The sequence below is a fragment of the Lolium rigidum genome, chromosome 7, assembly GCF_022539505.1.
Source record: "Lolium rigidum isolate FL_2022 chromosome 7, APGP_CSIRO_Lrig_0.1, whole genome shotgun sequence".
NCBI classification, from domain to species: Eukaryota; Viridiplantae; Streptophyta; class Magnoliopsida; order Poales; family Poaceae; genus Lolium; species Lolium rigidum.
The window spans coordinates 237,744,257-237,749,894 of NC_061514.1; positions in this window are offsets into that span (position 1 = coordinate 237,744,257).

Consider the following 5,638-nt stretch of genomic DNA (forward strand, 5'->3'; position numbering starts at 1 on the left):
TATAATTTCTTATGTTCCATGCTACTTTTATGATGATACTCACATGTTTTATACACACTTTATGTCACTATTATGCATTTTCCGGCACTAACCTATTGACGAGATGCCGAAGAGCCAGTTGCTGTTTTCTGCTGTTTTTGGTTTCAGAAATCCTAGTAAGGAAATATTCTCGGAATTGGACGAAATCAACGCCCAGGGTCTTATTTTTCCACGAAGCTTCCAGAAGTCCGAAGAGGAAACGAAGTGGGGCCACGAGGTGGCGACACACTAGGGCGGCGCGGCCTGGGCCCTGGCCGCGCGTCCCTGTTGTGTGGGCCCCTCGTGACGCCCCCTGACCTACCCTTTCGCCTACATATAGTCTTCGTCGTGAAACCCCCAGTACCGAGAGCCACGATACGGAAAACCTTCCAGAGACGCAGCCGCCGCCAATCCCATCTCGGGGGATTCAGGAGATCGCCTCCGGCACCCTCGCCGGAGAGGGGAATCATCTCCCGGAGGTCTCTTCATCGCCATGATCGCCTCCGGATCGATGTGTGAGTAGTTCACCCCTGGACTATGGGTCCATAGCAGTAGCTAGATGGTTGTCTTCTCCTCATTGTGCTATCATGTTAGATCTTGTGAGCTGCCTATCATGATCAAGATCATCTATTTGTAATGCTACATGTTGTGTTTGTTGGGATCCGATGAATATTGAATACTATGTCAAGTTGATTATCAATCTATCATATATGTTGTTTATGTTCTTGCATGCTCTCCGTTGCTAGTAGAGGCTCTGGCCAAGTTGATACTTGTGACTCCAAGAGGGAGTATTTATGCTCGATAGTGGGTTCATGCCTCCATTAAATCTGGGACAATGGATGTAAAATTGTAAGGTTGTGGATGTGTTGTTGCCACTAGGGATAAAACATCGATGCTTTGTCTAAGGATATTTGTGTTGATTACATTACGCACCATACTTAATGCAATTGTCTCGTTGCTTGCAACTTAATACCGGAAGGGGTTCGGATGATAACCCGAAAGTGGACTTTTTAGGCATAGATGCATGCTGGATAGCGGTCTATGTACTTTGTCGTAATGCCCTGATTAAATCTCATAGTACTCATCATGATATATGTATGTGCATTGTTATGCCTTCTTTATTTGTCAATTGCCCAACTGTAGTTCGTTCACCCAACATCTGTTTATCTTATGGGAGAGACACCATTAGTGAACTGTGGACCCCGGTCCTATTCTTTACATCTGAAATACAATCTACTGCAATTGTTCTTTACTGTTCTTCGCAAACAATCATCATCTTCCACACAATACGTTTAATCCTTTGTTTTCAGCAAGCCGGTGAGATTGACAACCTCACTCTTACGTTGGGGCAAAGTACTGTGATTATGTTGTGCAGGTTCCACGTTGGCGCCGGAATCCCTGGTGTTGCGCCGCACTACACTCCGCCACCAACAACCTTCAACATGCTTCTTGGCTCCTATTGGTTCGATAAACCTTGGTTTCTTTCTGAGGGAAAACTTACTGCTGTGTACATCACACCTTCCTCTTGGGGTTCCCAACGGACGTGTGTCTCACGCGCATCAAGACTGTTTTCTGGCGCCGTTGCCGGGGACCTGAAGAAAAGTTACACCACAAAGATTTCTAACTCCCACGTCAACTGCACGCCAGCAACTGCTTTCTGGCGCCGTTGCCGGGGAGATCAAAACACGCTGCAAGGGGAGTCTCCACTTCCAATCTCTTTACTTTGTTTTTGTCTTGCTTTACTTTATTTTATTTACTACTTTGTTTGCTGCACTAAAACAAAACACAAAAAAAATTAGTTGCTAGTTTTACTTTATTTACTGTCTTGTTCTCCATATCAAAAACACAAAAAATTAGTTACTCGCATTTACTTTATCTAGTTTGCTTTATTTACTATTGTTAAAATGAATACTCCTGAAAATATTAAGTTGTGTGACTTCACAAACACTAATAATAATGATTTCTTATGCACACCTATTGCTCCACCTGCTACTACAGCAGAATTCTTTGAAATTAAACCTGCTTTACTGAATCTTGTTATGAGAGAGCAATTTTCTGGTGTTAGTTCCGATGATGCTGCTGCCCATCTTAATAATTTCGTTGAACTATGTGAAATGCAAAAGTATAAGGATGTAGATGGTGATATTATAAAATTGAAATTGTTTCCTTTCTCCTTAAGAGGAAGAGCTAAAGATTGGTTGCTATCTTTGCCTAAGAAGTATTGATTCATGGACTAAATGTAAGGATGCTTTTATTGGTAGATATTATCCTCCTGCTAAAATTATATCTTTGAGAAGTAGCATAATGAATTTCAAGCAATTAGATAATGAACATGTTGCTCAAGCATGGGAGAGAATGAAATCTTTGGTAAAGAATTGCCCAACCCATGGACCGACTACTTGGATGATCATCCAAACCTTCTATGCAGGATTGAATTTTTCTTCGCGGAACCTATTGGATTCAGCTGCTGGAGGTACCTTTATGTCCATCACTTTGGGGGCGGCTACAAAGCTTCTTGATGATATGATGATAAATTACTCTGAATGGCACACGGAAAGGGCTCCACAAGGTAAGAAGGTAAATTTTGTTGAAGAAACCTCCTCCTTGAGTGATAAGATTGATGTGATTATGTCTATGCTTGTGAATGGTAGATCTAATGTTGATCCAAATAATGTTCCTTTAGCTTCATTGGTTGCTCAAGAAGAAAATGTTGATGTGAACTTCATTAAAAATAATAATTTCAACAACAATGCTTATAGGAATAATTCTGGTAACAACTATAGGCCATATCCTTTGCTAATAGTAATGGTTATGGTAATTCTTATGGGAATTCTTACAACAATAATAGGAGTGTACCCCTGGTCTTGAAGCCATGCTTAAAGAATTTATTAGTACACAAACTGCTTTTAACAAATCTGTTGAGGAAAAGCTTGATAAAATTGATATTATTGCTTCTAGGGTTGATAGACTTGCCTCTGATGTTGATATTTTAAAATGAAAGCTATGCCTAATAAGGATAATGAAAATAAGATTGTTACTTGATACACCTCCGACGTATCGATAATTTCTTATGATCCATGCCATATTATTGATGATACCTACATGTTTTATGCACACTTTATGTCATATTCGTGCATTTTCTGGAACTAACCTATTAACAAGATGCCGAAGAGCCGCTTGTCTGTTTCTGCTGTTTTTGGTTTCAGAAATCCTAGTAACGAAATATTCTCGGAATTGGAAGAAATCAAGACCCAGGGTCCTATTTTGCCACGAAGCTTCCAGAAGACCGAAGAGGAGTCGAAGTGGGGCCACGAGGTGGCCACACTATAGGGCGGCGCGGCCCAGCCCTTGGCCGCGCCGACCTGTAGTGTGGGGCCCTCGTGTGGCCCCCCACGTTGCCCTTCCGCCTACTTAAAGCCTCCGTCGCGAAACCCCTGATGTGAAAAACCACGATACGGAAAACCTTCCAGAGACGCCGCCGCCGCCAATCCCATCTCGGGGGATTCTGGAGATCTCCTCCGGCACCCTGCCGGAGAGGGGATTCATCTCCCGGAGGACTCTTCACCGCCATGGTCGCCTCCGGAGTGATGAGTGAGTAGTTCACCCCTGGACTATGGGTCCATAGCAGTAGCTAGATGGTTGTCTTCTCCTCATTGTGCTTCATTGTTGGATCTTGTGAGCTGCCTAACATGATCAAGATCATCTATCCGTAATACTCTATGTTGTGTTTGTCGGGATCCGATGGATAGAGAATACCATGTTATGTTAATTATCAAGTTATTACATATGTGTTGTTTATGATCTTGCATGCTCTCCGTTATTAGTAGAGGCTCTGGCCAAGTTTTTGCTCTTAACTCCAAGAGGGAGTATTTATGCTCGATAGTGGGTTCATGCCTACATTGACACCTGGGACAGTGACAGAAAGTTCTAAGGTTGTGTTGTGCTGTTGCCACTAGGGATAAAACATTGGCGCTATGTCCGAGGATGTAGTTGTTGATTACATTACGCACCATACTTAATGCAATTGTCTGTTGTTTAGCAACTTAATACTCGAGGGGGTTCGGACGATAACCTGAAGGTGGACTTTTTAGGCATAGATGCAGTTGGATGGCGGTCTATGTACTTTGTCGTAATGCCCAATTAAATCTCACCTGTACTTATCATGACATGTATGTGCATTGTTATGCTCTCTCTATTTGTCAATTGCCCGACCGTAATTTGTTCACCCAACATGCTTTTATCTTATGGGAGAGACACCTCTAGTGAACTGTGGACCCCGGTCCATTCTTTTAATACCGAAATACAAATCTGCTTGCAATACTTGTTTTTACTCGTTTTCTCTGCAAACAATCATCTTCCACACAATACGGTTAATCCTTTGTTACAGCAAGCCGGTGAGATTGACAACCTCACTGTTTCGTTGGGGCAAAGTACTTTGGTTGTGTTGTGCGGGTTCCACGTTGGCGCCGGAATCTCCGGTGTTGCGCCGCACTACATCCCGCCGCCATCAACCTTCAACGTGCTTCTTGGCTCCTCCTGGTTCGATAAACCTTGGTTTCTTTCTGAGGGAAAACTTGCTGCTGTACGCATCATACCTTCCTCTTGGGGTTCCCAACAAACGTGTGAAATACACGCCATCAAGCATATTTTCACGGCGCCGTTGCCGGGGAGATCAAGACACGCTCGCAAGGGGAGTCTCCACTTCTCAATCTCTTTACTTTGTTTTTGTCTTGCTTTATTTTATTTACTACTTTGTTTGCTGCATTATATCAAAACACAAAAAAATTAGTTGCTAGCTTTACTTTATTTACTTGTCTTGTTTGCTATATCAAAAACACAAAAAAATTAGTTTACTTGCATTTACTTTATCTAGTTTGCTTTATTTACTACTGCTAAAATGGCCACCCCTGAAAATACTAAGTTGTGTGACTTCACTAGCACAAATAATAATGATTTCCTATGCACACCTATTGCTCCACCTCGCTACTACAGCAGAATTCTTTGAAATTAAACCTGCTTTACTTAATCTTGTTATGCGAGAGCAATTTTCTCGGTGTTAGTTCTGATGATGTTGCTGCCCATCTTAATAATTTTGTTGAACTATGTGAAATGCAAAAGTATAAAGATGTAGATGGTGACATTATAAAATTAAAATTGTTTCCTTTCTCATTAAGAGGAAGAGCTAAAGATTGGTTGCTATCTCTGCCTAAGAATAGTATTGATTCCTGGACTAAATGCAAGGATGCTTTTATTGGTAGATATTATCCCCTTGCTAAAATTATATCTTTGAGGAGTAGCATAATGAATTTTAAACAATTGGATAATGAACATGTTGCTCAAGCTTGGGAAAGAATGAAATCTTTGGTTAAAAATTGCCCAACCCATGGACTGACTACTTGGATGATCATCCAAACCTTCTATGCAGGACTAAATTTTTCTTCGCGGAATTTATTGGATTCAGCTGCTGGAGGTACTGTTGTGGGTATACTTCATGGGTGTACCATCGACAGTGCCTAGATCCGGCAAGCCCGTGTGGCCCACAGATGGTGATGAGGCATGTGGCCCATCGGGCGGCCCGACTGTCTGTTGATCATGAAGGAAGAAGTCCGGCCCGGGATCG